General features: G+C 40.7%; 1 pseudogene; it reads right to left on the reverse strand.

Annotated features, from left to right (window-relative positions):
* Nucleotides 1-12,777: 12,777 nt before the first annotated feature.
* Nucleotides 12,778-18,402, reverse strand: LOC133925391 (uncharacterized; annotated as a pseudogene).
* Nucleotides 18,403-18,613: the final 211 nt, after the last annotated feature.

Below are 18,613 nucleotides of genomic sequence, written 5' to 3' on the forward strand. Positions count from 1 at the left end.
AACTAATTCTTATTCTTCTAATGAGTGCATGGACAACATATATAGTCATCACAATTATTTGACTTGTATGTCTCGGCGACACTCAAAGTAGCTTCCATGCCATTAAAGAACTATAGGCCGTTACAGACAGTATCATACATCCATATTCAGTCCATATGTAATTTTATCAATTTTATAAATCCGTTGAATTATTATGAAACAAATATCCATTTAATTAATGATTATCAAAATAATAATATAATGTTAAATAGTGATAAATAAAAACATACCTATAATATGTATACCTAAAATTGATCATCTTAAATTCACTAATTCATCATCATGGAACAAACACCGATTCAAAATCTAAAAAATTCTAGCAAGTAAATATAAGTATAAATAAAATATAGATGAACTTATTAATCTAGATAACGTATACATAAAATCAATTATCTTAAATTAACTAAGTCAATTAGATCTCTAGCCCCTTCAAAATATATCATAATGGAACAAGCACTAATTTTCAAAATCTAGAGCAATCAAGTAAGTAAATCTAAGTACAAATCAAATGTAGATGAACTTATTAACCTTGGAGCACCTAGGTCACATGGTTTTCTCCAAATTTTAAAGCCTTGCCGTGCAAGGTTGCCACAAAAAGCCACGGCCGAGAAGAACATCACTCCTCTCTGTTCTACTCAGGCTTGGGGCCGTATAAGTGATTATATGCTGTGACTAGGCACCAACCGACAGTGACAAAGAATTATCACTGTTGATCCATAACACCAACTGGCAATGCTTTATCACTGTTACTTCCAGGCACTAACCGGCAGTGATAAAAAAGTATCACTACTGGCTCACAACATAAACCAACAGTTATGGTACTTAACGGCTCAATAATCGATCGGTAGTTGGAGCTTATGAACCAGCAGTGATGCCTTATAACTGCAGGTTTCGAGCCGATAGTGAAAAGGGGGCACGAATGACGGTGCATAACTATCTCTATATTTTAAATCGATAGAGATAATGTATCACTGTCTATTCTAATAAAAAATTGATAGCTACAGTGATAATGGATTCAGTATCACCGTTGGTTCCAATAAAAAACCTTCACTCATAATAGATTAGCACTGTTAGTTTGCAATCTATATTTGGAAACTCATAACTTTTCATAGGAGTCAGATAGAGATAATTTTTATATGAAAATTATAACTTTTGATGAGATATATAACTTTGTAGTTGATAATATTTTCATTTAAAGTAATATATGTTTCAAAATATGGTTGAGAACCTATTTGATATCGGTAACTTATCGAGTTTGAATTATTTCGTCGTGGTTCACCCATGAAGGACAAAACTAGTATTGAGATGGTGATGATAATATATGCAATGATTAAGTGATTAAAATACGTTCATCGGAGCTCTGCTCTAACTTTCATTTGGCCCAACTAGTATCCCAGTTTGTAGTGAGATCTTTTGGAATTCATAATGTATTTATAAAAAGTTAGATGAAAAATATTTATATGAAACTTGTAAACCTAGATGAGATATAAATGGAATATATCTAACTTTAGTTAGGATTGTACGTGAGGTAAGTTGGTTATGTTAGCTTGGGTGGAGTTAAGAGGTCATGGGTTCGAATCCTAGGAACTGCACATATGCGTATTTCGTATGAAAAATCGTGTTACTTGTATCAATTTTATTTTGGTGTGTTTCCAGCACTGAAAATATGTGATTCGGGAAACAATTGTAATTGCCGGCTCTAGAGTACATTACTATAGAATATGCTATAAGTGGCTGTTCAAAATCATCATCAGTAGCAGGTATTAAACCACCACTGATTATTCGGTACTGATAGTCACTGACTATCTGTGCTGATTCTCAAACCGGCATAGAAACTCAGCATTACTACTGGTTCATGGATCCAATCGTCACTGAAGCTTTTTTTCTCGAACTCATCATTTTGGGGCCAAATAAAGCAAAAAAATATTTTTTTTCACGACCAGAGGCACCAAACTAGTCATTGCTTGGACGACCACACCCAACTATTCACAAGTCGTGCGATTTTTTTGCGCGTGCAGTTCTAGGTCTCGAACTCATGACCTCAGAAGCGTGACCCCTCTAACCATCTCACCTCTCATTCGTTCTTGAGTATAATAGCAAATTCAAATATTTTGACATCTTCTGATCAAAAGTTTGAATGGCTATTTGGATATCTAAATGATCTTAAATGAAAAGATTATCAACTAAAGTTGTAGATCTCATCAAGTTATATAATGTTCATATAAAGTTTGTTTCCATTCGACTCCATATGAAAAAGTTTGTCTCCATTCGACTCCATATGAAAAAGTTTGTCTCCAATCTGTGCAGTCTTTATATGTTTATTTGTGCATCTATATTGCTTTAAATAAAAAAGTAATCAACAATAAAGTTGTAGATCTCGTCGAAAGCTATAATTTTCATATAAAGTATCTTGCCATCGGACTTCGTATGAAAAAGTTATGCATTTTTTACTTAATTTTTGTGTTTATATATTTTTTCTAAATAACCTAGGGTTGAAAATATTTTTATAAAGTAAGTACATCACATGAGAAGAATATTAGTGAATTTTTCCTAAGTTTTTGGAATTTATTTGAGGCATTAAAATTTGATAGAAGATATAATAGTAGGGTTTTTTAAGAATTTTAATTAAATATTGCTCTAGATTTTTTTTATCAAACCAATTAAAATGAGTTACTAGTGAGATCTAATTTGATCATAAAAACGTTTAGAATTTTTGGACCAACTCTCAAATAAAATCGAGGCACGTACACACGAACACGCTGGTTCATGCGTGTTGTCATGGTCGTGCTCGTTCCTGATCATGGCAGTGATACTTGACGCAGAGCATTTAAATGACTTCAAATAAAAACAAAATCAACTACAAAGTTATAGATCTTGTTGAGGACTATAATTTTTATATAATATTTATGGCTATCGGACTTCGTATGAAAAAGTTATAAATTTTTTAAGATGATTTGTAATCCATTATCACTACCGGGTCCGGAGTAGCTCACCATCCATCAAAATTTCGGGTCCAGGCACATTATTAATGGTGGTTCGTGGTTAGAATTGGTACTGATATAAACACGAACCGGTACTGATATCCACTATTAATACCGGTTCTTATTAGCTGCATCATGGTTCAGGTGTGAAAGATTAAGAATTAGTAGTGATATATTTTCACTGCTAGTTCTTACACAACTAGTAGTGATGAACTGTCATCTATAACCAGTTTGATGGTAGTAGTAACATTGTCGAGTGATCACAACCTGTATCATACTGGTTTTAAAGCTGGCAAAGATCACTGTTTTTTGAATTGCTTATGTAGAGGGATTAAACCTTTTACCAAACTCATGTACGTACTGAGAAGCCTCCTAGCAACTCATGTGCTTACTGAAGCTGCTACGCAGCTATCAATAGTAGTGCCAAACAATCACTCCCGTTTCCAATATTTCTTTTGACAAACCCGGCCACAACAGTTTCGAGCAACGAGAGCGACACTCTAATCAAGATAGCGTGATATTTTTGTGATGTATACAGCGACCGTGCTGAGATATTCGTTTGCCCGCGTACGTCCAACAACGTATAAACTAGTATAAATATGAACAGCGAATAGGAGAGACCACCTAAGGCTAGCAAAAGTCATGGCCTCATGGGCCTGCCGATCAGGATAGATGTGATAACACAGGCTAGCCATCCATCTCCTCAAGTCTATTGATTTTAGACTCTTGCTGTAGAGGGATGGCTATTTGGTTAAATCTATATGCTTAACCGAGCAATTGACTTATTTTTATGAGAAAATTTTAGCCAACTATATCAATATTGTCTACCTTATCACAAAACTACACTTATATGAACACGTTATAAGGAACTACACCTACTTTGTATATTTCACAAAACTACATGTATGGGTGTGCGTATAGTTTGTGATAAAATATGTAAAATGTGTATATAGTTCCCTAATAAAATGTGTGAATAAAAGTGTTGATTTGTGATGCTAAAAAACTACATATAGTTGTCTATAACGATATAGCTCTAATTTAGTATCACCTTATCTGATTCGGAAGGATTTTCTTGTTGGGGTAACCAGCCGATCCAGCTGAGCCTTAGACAATTAACTTTCACTCGAAACCGACCCATTTCAATTTTTGACTGAACCTACAAGCTCATGAAATGAGGATTTTTTTTTCCCGATAGCCCTACTGCTCTTTTGCTCTTCCAGCAAACAACTTTTTTTCGAGGAAGCACACATCTATTTTTGATATACTGGTTCGAACACAAGTTACACAACAAGTGTACTAATGAGCTGGATATCCTCGTTGATCGTAGGGCAATTAAAATATATTTGACCTTGGTAAGAGATCTCGGTTCGACCCAAACTTGAGAGCTCAGCGGAGCTCAAGCTTTCAGCAAGCTAGTCGGGGTTAACCAAATGAGATAGCTACTACAGAAAGGGTCATACCTATCTCTATTTCGTGCTAGTTCGGTAATAATCTATGAGAACTGTACAAGTCGTACTTAGCTTAATCGATAGTGTCAGCTGTCTATAAAAATAAGAGATACACTACGCAAGAAATCATGAAAGAAGACACGTTAGTAGTAATAGCTTTGTAGTACCTGTCACTAGTGCACTATTAGTGACGGATTTAGTGCCAATCCATTGCTAATGTGTGGCTCGAGTCGGGACCCGGTAAAGACCCATCACTAATGAGGGTTCATTAGTGACGGTGAGAGAATGACTCATCACTAAAGATATTAGTGGCGGGTCACATTAATGTCCGTCAGTAATAATTCAGTCATTAGTGGTGGGTATATAGGGCACACACCACTAAATGTAGCCTACTCATTAGTAACAGGTCATTATGAGACACATCACTAATATTAAAGTAATGAGTGATGGATCGTAGCTGTTACCGTTACTAATGACTGACTCATTAGTGACGGATGTCATTATCACCCATCACTAATTTCTTCGCTGACCACTCCTATCTATTCAACCACTCTTATCCGCACATTTCTCTCTCTCGACCACTCTCATCTCCGCAAACGTTCGCTCGCCTCCTTCTCCCGCTATCACTGCGGTTCACACCTCGCCGTCGATGCTGCTGCCATCCTTCCCCTCCACCATCCCCTTCGGAGGCGAAGCCGATTGCTAGATGGGAGAGGTGGTCCTCGACCCCCTCGGCCCTTAGTCACTGCCCGGCTCTAGATGTAATCCATCCGAAGCCTGGTGATGGGGCGTCGGAGACAAAACCGAAGGCTAGACGGGAGAGGTGGTCCTCGACACCGTCCAATAGCCGCTGCCCAGTTTCGGAGGTAATCCGCCGGGAGCCTACGACGGCGTGTTGGAGGTGAAGCCGAAGCCTAGACGGAAGAGGTGGTCCTCGACCCCTTTGGCCCTTAGTCGTTGCCCTACTCCAAAGGTAATCCACCCAGAGCCAGGCGACAGCGTGTCGGAGGCAAAGCCGAAGGCCAGACGGGAGAGGTGGTCCTCAACCCCCTCGGTTTTCAGCCGCTGCCCGGCTCCTGTAATAAACAGTTGGGGATTCTACTTTTTGTGCCATGCAGAGTGGGCTTTTACTTAATGTTAGCATGATCTTCATAAATGACGTATGAATCGTGTCTTAGATGAGTCTGTAGGGTAATGACTTTACTTATTACCATACATGTTTGAGTCATGCAGGCCATACCTCTTCCAACGGGGAGGGGGATTTATACCCTTTTGGTCTGTTAGTTGTGCCTGTCGGGGGCTAGTGGGTTTCGCACCCATCTGCTACGGAGGCGCTTGCCTTCAAGATGCCAGAGGATTTTGTCTGATAGGTTTTTTAGAACCTCTCCGCCTGGCGGAGATTTTTGGAAGACATTCCTACTTGCGGGGGTTTTCAGAAGTCTCTCCGTCTTGCAGAGGTTTTTGCAAGGCTCTCCGTCCTGCAAAGGTTTTGGGAGTCTCTCCATTTTGGCAGAAGTTTTGCAAGACTCTCCGTTGTTGGCAGAGGTTTTGTAAGACTCTACGTTGTTGGTGGAGATATTTGTAAGACACTCCGTCTCGCGGAGGTTTTTGAAGTATCTCCGTCTTGCGGAGGGTTTTGTAAGACTCTTTGTCTTGCGGAGGTTTTGGGAGTCTCTCCATTTTGGCGGAGGTTTTGCAAGACTCTTTGCTGTTGGCGGAGGTTTTTGTTAGACGCTCTATCTCATGGAGATTTTCGGAAGTCTTTTCGTTTTTGCTGGAGTCTTTGTAAGTTTTGCCATTTTTGCTGGAGCTTTTGCTGGGCTCCTCATTTTTGCTAGAGGTTTTGTATGTTTCTCCATTTTTGTCGAAGGTTCTGTAGGACTCTCTGTTTTTGTCAGAGGTTTTCTAGGACTCTCCCTTTTTGCCGTAGGTTTTGGGGGACTCTCCATTTTTTTAGTGGTTTTGTAGGACTCTCCGTTTTTTGTCGGAGGTTTTGCAGGACTCTCCGTTTTTATCGTAGGTTTTGTAAGTTTCTCTATTTTTGCCAGAGGTTTTACAGGACTCTCCATTTTTTTCAGAGGTTTTGTAAGTTTCTCTGTTTTTGCCGGAGGTTTTGTATCCCCTTCGGCATGTATTAATGTTGAAGGCTCTACACACTATCGGTGCTACACAATACCTTCCAGGAAACCTAGGCAGTCTTGCCTTCCAAGTGACCTAGGCATGCTACGCCCGTGGTGTCTAGGCTTCTCACGCTCCCGAGGAAACGCTTCGGGTGCACCGCAACACTGTCCACTAAGGGTGTGACCTGGCGTGTGGCATTTATACGATCGAAGCTATCCAATACCTTCCAGGAATCCTAGGCTTGATGCCTTCATGGTGACTTAGGCATGCTGCGCTCAAGGTATATAAGCATGTCATGCAACAAGGATTCCTTGCGATGGCATTCCTTAGAGTACCACATCCTCACATCAAGGTCATCCCTTGATATGCGGCGTCCACACTGCCGAGGCTATGCGATGCCTTCCAGGACACCCTAGCATAATCTGCTCTTTGGGTGACCTAGGCATGCTGTGGTGCTGCAGGTGTGTGGGCTCCATTGCCTACCAGGGCAAAGCCTATCCTCCGGGAAACATTTCCATGTGACTTTAGGTTTATGCAAGCAATGCTTACAGGTGCGTGGGCGTGTCACACCTCTTGAAGAAATCCTTCAGGGCCGCTGCAACTATATTACCAAAGAAGTCCCTTGATAACCAGCATGTACAATATCGAGGCTATGCAATTCCTTCAAGGAAACCTAGGCTTGATGCCTCCGCGGTGACCTAGGCTTGCTGTGCCCGCAGTGTGTAGGCATGTTATGCAACGAGGATTCCTTATGACGGCATTCCTCAGAGCACCGCATCTCCGCCTCCGAGGACATCCCCCGGGATGTGGCTTCAACACTACGAGGCTATGCAATGCCTTACAGGACACCCTGGCAAAATATGCTCTCTGGGTGACCTAGGCATGTGACGAAGCTGCAGGTGTGGGTTTTGTTTGGTTATGTACTAGTTAAGTTTTGCAGTCTACTATTGGCAATAAGCAGCTAATTGCAGTATAAGACATAGCTAGGTAAGACGACTATTCATAACTCATGTCAAATGAAGATGTAACTTAAGTTCTATTGCTTAATGCTAAACAGGGACGTAATCCAGATTTACCCTTTCTACTTAATGGCTATCTGTTGTAAAAACTTCTAGCAGTAAGGTTGGAGGCCTCCAACATATTTTGATCATACTGTACGAAAGATAGACTGTCTAAGTAAACTATTTATAGGTAATAGTGGTTGTACCTTTGTCAGAATAAGGCCTCTGTTATGAGGCTCAAAGACCTCGAAGCCTACAGCTAGGCCGGGAGAGGTGGTCCTCGACCCCCTCAGCCTTTAGCTGTTACCCGGCTCAGGGCGTAACTGTCACACCCGGTTTTATAAAGGAACAAAACCAGATGTAAACTACATACATGCCAAGATCAAGCTTCATACATGTGGCGACTTCATCAGTGCATCACACACAGTGCCATTATTACAACGTTTAGCTTAAAGAGAATAGATAAACCTCAAAGTCTTAAACAAAAGCACACAAACTAGACACGGCGAAGCTCCAACTTCCATAGGCAATTGACTGGGGGAACCACCAGCCTAGCAATCTTTATCTTCATCGATAGTAGTCTAGTTCTCCTTCAATGTCTGAGCAGCAGTTGGTGGGCATTTGGATGGAAACAGCAAGTATGAGTACATATCGTACTCTGCAAGTTTGGGAAATAAATGCCATGCAAGCTTCAATAAAAGAACAAGCTATAACAATTTAAATTTGCATAAATGCTAACTATGCTAACAAAGAGTTAAAAAAACATCCTATTTAACTAGGTAAATCATCTCTACACTTGCAACTCCTAGAAACATCCTACATGTTTCCCAACCACCTGAATCCCATATCAAGTTCCCAAACCAACCGAACCAAACCAAACCCATCCAACTAATCATGTGAGAATCCAAGTCTCTTATATCCGTGAGCACCGCTGCTATATCAGATTTTACACTCTGTAGATGTTGTCCAGCTTTCCCCAAAGGTCGTGATTTTCCATGTTGTCGTGTCCGCGAAACACATAACACACGCCAGTGGTGTGTCACCCGGAAAGTCACTTCAACGCTGTTATAGAGTTTCATCCAGTATGTGCATGCCCGCTAGGTTTCCCCACCATCAAGTGGTATTCACGCCACCCAGAAGCCCCCTTTTGCGCCTAGTAGTCTCCAGAAAGCTTTCACCCTTCCCTTTCACTACACATCTCATACCACTAACCAAATGGTTTTGGTCTTAGCCATCCCCAGACATCCACTCTTCTGTTTGGCATGCACAAAAACTAGAATCCACTAACTAATAGGCCAGGACTATCCCATACCAGGTCTCGTGGTTGGTACGATATTTCTTGGGTTGTTGCTCTACAAACTGGTCCTTACTTAGGTCACTTGAGCAAACACTAAGCCAACAACATAACCATCATCATCAACAACACTACTTTGCTCAAGGCCTAAGGTTCCATGTTGCTATACCATTATTAGTATTCCCAACTCATAGTTGCATAGTTCATTAGTCATGTTTAACCATTAACCCTTCCATCCCCTTATGCAAAGCTAAGCATAACTACCCATCATATCCATTGCTAACAATTAGGTGAAAAGGAAATATATGGAACATGGTATTATAAGTAAATAGGATTTAGAATTAACAACATGCAACCTTGCACATACGGATCCTTCGATTCTTGGTGATTCTCTCTAACGTCTCTAGAATCTTGATTGGATACTCCATGTAGGTGAGATCTTCTCCAACTTCTACTTCCTCTAGGGGCATTTGTTCTTCGGGCACTCCTAGGCATTTCTTTAGCTGAGTACGTGAAACACATTGTGAACATCTGCCAACTGAGGCGGTAGCTCCAATTGGTACGCTACTTCTCCATGTTTTTCCAACACCTTAAAACGTTCGATAAATCTGGGTCGAAGTTTTCCTTTGACTTTAGATCTGCGAAAACCTCTGATCGGTGAAACCCGAAGGTATACGAAATCACCTGCTTCAAAAGTCAACTCACGACGTCAATGATCAGCATAACATTGCAGGAGAAGACGGCTGCAAATCCTAACATTGGTTCAGGATGCATCCAGGAAATAGGTAAATCCCTATGGAGGATGAGAATATTAGTGACGGGTGGTAAATTCAACTATTAGTGAGGACAAAGTCCCAGTGACGGGTAGCTTTCCAACCCGTCTCTGGAACTCTTCATTAGGGACGGGTTGGAAAGGTACCTGTCACTAATGACTCATAACACGTCGCTGATGACTCAGTTACCAATGAAGGATTGTAGCTACCCGTCACTGGTTCTAAATAATTAGTGATGGGTGGTAAATACACCCGTCACTAATGACTCAGTCACCAGTGACGAGTTGTGGTTAACACCCATCACTAATGACTGAGTCCTAGAGACAGGTTGGAAAGGTACCCATCACTGGGATTGATAATTACTGATGGGCGGTACATACACCCATCACTAATGACGGTTACAGTGACGAGCAAAATGCCTGGTCAGGCCCTAGGAGACATATTTTAGTGACATGTCTCAATTATGACTCATCACTAGTGATTGTCACTAGTCATGGGTTCCAATCCATCACTAATGTTTTATCATTAGTGACGCAATAAGGGTGACGGGTACGATAACCGTCACTAATGTGTTGTTCTGGCGTAGTGATAGCACACACTCATCTTTTGACGTGTCGAGTGCTAATACTCATCTAGAAACATTCATCACAACCACTATTCGATTAAAATCAGTGCAACTATGATAGTCCTGATATATGCTCAACAAAATCCAAGATCACAACATATTTCGTTTACAATATAGTTTCATCACAAGATATGAACAGAGTGCAATGGTTTAACTTATATTACATACCTTGTTCACCCTACCAGTTTCTACTTACTATCATATGCAGCAGAAAGTATTAACAATAAAAGATCAATGGCGTCATTGCCCAAAAGACACCAATGATATTAGCTTGATTAGGCATCCTCTACTCTTGCCCATTGCCAACATCAGCAGGATAGAAATATCTATACACTAGTTCGCCGTCAGTTGCAACAACTTAAGGGCAGCATTCTGAGTACGAAGGTACTCACAAGACTTAAACAATATGAGTATATACTAGTCTTGACTCCAAGGATAATGCATTTGGATGAATAGCAAATAAAATGCCACAAGTTAAATTGATTCAGCGAAAAAGCACTTTAATCAACATAATGACCCAAACGGCTAGCATTAAACGATAATAATCGAAACTTACAAGAATATATACTTGCTCAACTCAAATGAGCATCAACAAATGCTTGTCTTAAAAGCCCACATACCTTTCATCCCACCAAACTAAACGAAATTGTACAATTGATGTCCAATGGACATTAAGCGTGCTCATAACTGAGAGCGCGGCTATTCGAATAGTTCTTACACCTTGCACGGGAGTACTCTTTACACACATGACATGAGACCATTCGGCTTGTATAACTAGCCACAGCTATAGAAGGGGGTACCCGTGACACCTTTTTCCAAATAAGCCCTAACCATTTGAACAAACACCTATAGGTGCAGAGGTTAGCTAAGTCTACTTTCCAAGAGGCCTAAATGTACAAGCATGCTTTGCTCACACCATAGGCAAAAAAGCTTAAGGGTCTGGTCATAGCCCCATGAGGTATTTGGCTCATCTTTACCATATTTGGATATGTAGTAGTACGGAAATGTGCTTAAGCCAATGGTACCAACGATCAATGCTTAATCGATGCAAGCGGTCTATGGCACCCGAGTCTCCTCTCCCGAACTACCCCTAACACCACCCACATCTCATCTCAATTACTATGGTACTCGGGTCTCACCTCCGAAACTGTCCCTAACACTGCCCACATCTCATCTCAACCAACTCATCATCCCGACTTGTCGTTCCATTAAAACAATAATTGAAGTCCAATAGCTCGCGAACAATGGACGTTGCACTGCTCGATTTCTACCGTTGACCTATGCATTGCTAAGCATTCCAAACTTCTTTTAAGTTGGACATTAACATGGCTATACCCAGGTTACAAGGATAGAGATCATCAATATATCAAGGTTGGGACACATGTATCAAATAGGTTCTACCCAATTCCTAACATCAACTCACTAAAACTTGCATATATGACTCAAAGCAATATCTAGCAAATTGACCAATAAATCACCAAAATATAGGAGAAATGATAGGTTTAAAACTTTCTTGCTTGAAAAGGGTTTTGTAATGGAAAAAGTGGACAAGACATTGTTTGTGCTGAAGCATGGTAATGATCAATTATTTGTTCAAATTTATGTAGATGATATCATCTTTGGTTATTCTTCTCATGCTTTGGTGTCCCAGTTTTCAGAAATGATGAGCAAGGAATTTTAGATGAGTATGATGGGTGAACTAACATACTTTTTGGGTCTTCAAGTCAAACAAACCAAAGAAGGTACTCTTATTCATCAATATAAGTATACACAGGACCTGCTACGACGTTTTGAGATGAAAAATAGCAAGCTGATCATGACACCTATTGGAGCAACAACAATACTTGATCCTGATAAAGATGGTGAGCCAGTTGATCAAAAAGAATATAGAAGTATGATTGGTTCACTTTTGTATCTCACCACTTCAAGGTTAGACATACAATTTGTTGTATGATTGTGTGCATGATTTGAAGCTTCCCCATGTGCTTCACATTGACAAGCTGTCAAACAAATTCTCAGCTATCTTCATGGCACTTAAGACTTTGGCATATGGCTTCTGCTTCTTCTTGTATTAGCTTAAGAGCTTTTTCTGATGCTGATTTTGGAGGTTGTAGAATTGATAGAAAAGGTACATCTGATACATGTCATTTTTTGGATAATTATCTTGTTGTATGATTATCTAAGAAACAATCTTCTATTGTACAATCTACTACTGAATCTAAATATGTAGCTGTTACTAGTTGTTGTTCACAAACTCTTTGGGTAGCTTCTATACTTAAAGATTATGTGATACGTCACGATGTCCCGATCTTCACGACGTAGGATCAATCACTAGATAACTAGCTTCAAAGAAGCCAAGATAACTTGCTGCAAGCAGCGATAACTAGTGCAACCTGGCAAATAAAACTCGAAGCCAACCACCGTCTTTAACCGGCAACCTGAATCGAGGATTCGCCCAACCACACTCTCAAAGTACCAACCAACACAGCCTACAATCAATCAAGGCGAACCTTGAAGGGAGTAGGAGCACCAATTGGGAGCGGATGAAGCCGCCGCTTCTGTAATCCCGCGAAGGAAATCACAAGAGCAAAGAGGTAGAGATCACTCTCAATATTTGTTAGCATACAGTTGAACAAAGGGGTTATGTATTTCGATGATCAAAAATTCTGCGTTTGCTATGAAACAATGAGGTATTTATACTAGGAACAGCCCTCCTAGATAGGTATAAACACGAAAAGAAAATAAAAAGATAGACTATGTGAATAGGCTTCCACGAAAAGAGTCTCTGAGTAGTTCCCGCGTGGCTGTTGGTCTTCTGCGCAGTCTTCAGTGTTTTGGCAATAATTCCATCTTGGAAAGTCCAAATGATGTGCTGTTGGTTGCGTTGGAAAGCTAACTTGATAATCTTTCACACCATGTGCAGCATGCACCACGAAACTTTCTAGAGTGGTACAGGTTTACACGGGAACTTGAACATCAGGATGACTGTTGACTTTCTGACCAGTCTTCACTAATCCAGTCGAAACTCAGCATTGGAAATTCCAAAGTACTCGGCCCTGGTGGTATTGAAAACTAGAGTTAATAAGCTTTCCAAAATGTGCTCATTCACCTTCATAGCCTTTGGAAATCAAAAGTTATGAATGTTTCTTTCCGACTGTTCTGCAGGACTGGCCTGGTTCGAGTGTGGTTCTTCTCTGTAGTCATCGCCTTGTGTGTTCTTGCCATCCTCCTTGGTGAACCTGAGCAATAGCAACGTGCACGACTTAGGTAGTATATACTTCTCATTAATATTAAGATGAACTTCATAAAGTAGCGCGTTCACCTCTTGTTGTAGCTTCTTTGCTCGACTACGTGTAATCGGTCCATCAAAGACTTGGGCTGGTGTCGATGTAGGTGGTACTTGAGTTGGTGTAGCTTGAATTGGAGGTTGTAACATGTTGCTTGATGGCGTGGTCATATCATCCCCCCCCCCCCCCTTGAAAAGGAGTCGTCCTCGACTCTGAAGCGTCTTCACTTGTGAATGGTAATAGGTCAGCCACATTGAAGGTGTTGCTCACGCCATAACTTGCTGAAAGATCTATCTTGTATGCATTATCATTGATCTTTGCAAGAACACGAAATGGTCCATCTCCTCGAGGCAACAATTTGGATTTGCGCTTATCAGGAAAGCGATCCTTGCGCAAATGTATCCACACTAAGTCCCCTGGTTCGAATATCACTTTCTTCCTGTGTTTGTTCAGACTTGCAGCCTTGCACTCTGCCTTTAGTTCAATTGCTTCCTTAGTCTTCTCATGTATCTTCTTTACATATGCAGCACGCTTGGAGGCTTCCATGTTGGTTCTCTCCTGCAATGGAAGGGGCAACAAATCTATCGGAGCAATAGGTTTGAAACCATATACAATTTCAAAAGGACACAAGTTAGTGGTAGAGTGCACTGTCCTGTTATAAGCAAACTCCACGTGTGGCAAGCAATCCTTCCAAATCTTCAAGTTCTTTTTCACCATGGTTCGCAGCAACATTGACAATGTGCGATTCACCACTTCGGTTTGCCCATCGGTTTGAGGGTGACAAGTTGTTGAAAACAACAGCTTGGTCCCAAGTTTGGCCCATAACGTTTTCCAAAAATAGCTCACGAACTTGACATCACGATCAGACACAATGGTCCTAGGCATTCCATGTAGCCTCACAATTTCCCTGAAAAATAAATTAGCAACATGTGAAGCATCGTCGCTCTTGTTGCAAGGGATAAAATGAGCCATCTTTGAAAATCTATCAACCACAACAAAAATAGAATCCTTTCCTCTCTGAGTTCTAGGTAACCCCAAAATAAAATCCATGCTTATGTCTTCCCAAGGGATATTAGGAGCAGGTAAAGGAGTGTATAAGCCATGAGGATTTAGTTTTGACTTAGCTTTGTGACAGGTGACGCATCGCTCCACAAATCTGATGACATCTCTCCTCATCTTGGGCCAATAGAAATTATCACTCAGCAGTTCGTAAGTTTTCTTTTGTCCAAAATGACCTGTTAATCCACCTCCATGTGATTCCTGTAACAAAAGCAATCTAACCGAAGAATTTGGAACACAAAGCTTGTTAGCTCTAAACAGAAATCCATCATGTATGTGATATTTTTCCCAACCTTTTCCATCTTTACAATGATTATATGGTTCTGAAAATTCAGGATCATCATTATACATACCTTTCAAACTTTCAAGACCCAACACCTTCATTTCGAGTTGATTTAGCAACACACTCTTTCGGGACAAGGCATCGGCAACCACATTGTCCTTACCTTTCTTGTATTTCACAATGTATGGAAATGTTTCAATGAACTCAACCCATTTGGCATGGCGACGGTTCAGCTTAGCTTGTCCTTTCAAGTATTTTAAAGCTTCATGATCGGAATGAATAACAAACTCTTTTGGCCATAAGTAGTGTTGCCATGTTTCAAGCACACGCACCAAAGTATACAATTCTTTGTCATATACAGAATAATTCAATTGAGCACCTCCCAGTTTTTCACTAAAATATGCTACTGGTTTTCCTTGTTGCATTAAAACTCCTCCTATGCCAATCCCACTAGCATCACATTCTACTTCAAAAGTTTTTGTGAAATCAGGAAGAACAAGTAACGGTGCTTCAGTCAAACGTTTCTTTAATTCTTGAAAAGCATTTTCCTGTGAGTTCTCCCACTTAAAATCAACCCATTTCTTTGTTAATTCATTCAAAGGAGCAGCTATGGTACTGAATTCTCTCACAAATCTCCTATAAAAACTAGCAAGGCCATGAAAACTTCTTACTTGACTTACATTCGTAGGAGTTGGCCAATCCTTGATGGCTTTCACCTTTGATTCATCCACTTGTATTCATTTTCCTGAAACAACAAAGCCAAGAAACACAACATGGTCTGTGCAAAAACTGCACTTCTCAAGATTAGCAAATAATTTCTCCTTTCTAAGCTCATCCAAGACTTGGCGAATATGATTCACATGCTCTTCAAAAGACTTGTTGTAGATTAGGATATCATCAAAGTAGACAACAACAAATTTTCCAATGAAAGTTCTCAGGACATGGTTCATTAATCTCATGAAAGTACTAGGAGCATTAGTCAAACCAAATGGCATAACTAACCATTCATACAGCCCAAATTTAGTTTTAAATGCAATTTTCCATTCGTCTCCAGTTTTCATTCTTATTTGATGGTAATCACTTCTCAAATCAATTTTAGTAAATATTATGGAACCACTCAATTCATCAAGCATATCATCTAACCGTGGAATAGGATGACGATAGCGAACAATGATATTATTTATAGCTCTACAGTCAACACACATCCTCCAAGAACCATCCCTTTAAGGTACTAGTATCACGGGAACAGCACAAGGACTTAAGCTTTCTCGAACAAAACCTTTATCAAGAAGTTCTTGTACTTGCCTTTGTATCTCCTTCGTTTCTTCAGGATTGGTTCGGTATGGTGGACGGTTAGGGAGTGCAGCCCCTGGAATGAGATCAATTTGATGCTCAATCCCACGAATTGGAGGTAGTCCAACCGGTGTTTCTTTTGGAAAAACGTCTTCATAGTCCTGCAAAAGATGAGACACAACACTCGGAAGAGAGGTGATATCGTTAGGTGAAATTAGAATGTCTTTGCACACAAGTACAAAGAGCACTTGATCTGGGTTGTTCCTCACTTCTCTCAGCTCAGATTTTGTGGCTAGCATAACTAGATGCTCTCCCTCTCCTTTCTTTTTATCCCTCAAATTTGGCTTGTGGCACTCACTCACCGAATTGGGGATGGCACTCAATTTCTTTTGCTCTTCTCCTCCTTTACTTGCTGGACTAATTTCAGATTTCTTTTGTAAGTGCTCAGCCATGATTTGTTGAGGTGTCATAGGCTTGAGTACAAACTTCTTCCCTTTCAAATCTAGTGTGTACTGATTTGTTCTCCCACAATGCTGAGTATATCGATCATATTGCCAAGGTCTTCCAAGCAGCATGTGGCACACAGACATGGGTGCCACATCACACTCCACTATGTCAACATATTCACCAATTTTGAATGGAACTTTTACTTTATATCCAATCTTGATATCTCCCGAATCATTCAACCATTGGACATGGTATGGATGAGGATGCCGCTGTAGTTTCAAACCAAGCTTGTCAACCATCTCACGACTAGCAAGATTATGGCAGCTCCCGCCATCAATGATCACCTTGACTACTTTATCTTGCACTTTAGCTCTGGTTTGAAAAAGATTATGTCGCTGTCCAATTTCAGCTTCCTTCATCTGAACACTCAAGATTTGAGTCACCACAAGAGCAGTGCCTTGCTCAAATTCACACCTGGTATGTTCCTCTTCTTCATGGGCTTCGTCAACATACTCTTCCTCAACTTCCTCTTCACTAGCTGATTCAAATTCTCCATTATCATTCACAATGATCACACGATTATTTGGACACTCCTTAATTACGTGCCCACGGCCTCCACACTTGAAGCACTGAATCCCACTACTCTTGGCTGTAGAACCCACAGAAGTAGAGGTGGATGCTGCAGGTTTAGAACTCATGCTTGGGACAGCAGTGTTCTTCCCACTAAAAACACCTTGAACATTAGAACGTAAGCCTCCACTTGAGTTTTTCACCGATGAGGGTGCACCAGCAAACCTTGAGATTGACTTGCTTCCTCCTGACATAGTCCTCGTGCCATATGACAAGGACTTGCTATTCTTAGCATCTTGCTGCAGTTGGCGTTCAGCTTTGGTTGCTTGATGTACCAAATCAATAAGATGATGGTATGGCTGAAACTCAACAATGCGCTGAATATTGCGATGTAGACCAGCCATAAAACGTGCAATAGTTTGCTCTTCGTCTTCATACACATTGGCTCTAATCATAGCCTTCTCCATCTCTTTATAATACTCTTCAACAGAGAAACTTCCTTGCTTCAGATTCTGCAATTTATCAAAAAGATCACGCCTATAGTGCTTCGGCACAAAACGAATTCTCATTTCTTGCTTCATCTCATCCCAAGTGGCAATAGGATTTTCTCCATCTTCTTCACGATCACGGAGAAGTTGTTCCCACCATATCAGAGCATATCCATCAAACTCAAGAGATGACATTGCTAATTTCTTCTCCTCTGAATAATTATGCAGGCGAAAGATCTTGTCCACTTTCAACTCCCAAGTGAAATAAGCTTCAGGATCAGACCCGCCATCAAATTTTGGCATGGTAAATTTCAGCTTTCCGAACCTCTCCTCATGGTTGCCTCCTCTATGACGTCGGCGACCAAAACGATATTGTGAATGGTTATCATCATCCACATCTTCAGATTCATCATTGTCATCATTTCTTCGACCTCGTCCTCTTCCTCTACCATGTGCAGCACCTCGGTTCCTTCTTTCATGTTCTCTTGCTCTTCTAGCAGCAGCTCCTCCTTCACTTTCTTCCCCATCTTCACCATGGTTGCTTGCACCATCATGAGGTTGGCGACGTACTCTTATTTCAGCCATAAGGGCCTGAAGATCTTGTGTCAACCTATCTTTCTTATCTTCAATGCTTTGCTTTAGTTCATTAAATTGTGCCATAGTAACACAATCTTCTACCTCAATTCCACCCATCTTCCTGTAAAGTTAGCTAAACACGGACAATAGGTATTTGTGGAATTATAAAAATTTGGTAGCTCTCACAACTTCACCTCTCTTACCAACCGAAGCTCTTATGAAGTCCCTGCGGGTTACAGGAAAAACAACGTGTGGTGGTAAAAGAAAGTGATGGTTAGGCGAATACAAGACCAGAGTACCGATTACGATGGCTTGTATGTGGAGCTTG

The sequence above is a fragment of the Phragmites australis genome, chromosome 7 (genome assembly GCF_958298935.1).
Source record: "Phragmites australis chromosome 7, lpPhrAust1.1, whole genome shotgun sequence".
Classification (NCBI taxonomy): domain Eukaryota; kingdom Viridiplantae; phylum Streptophyta; class Magnoliopsida; order Poales; family Poaceae; genus Phragmites; species Phragmites australis.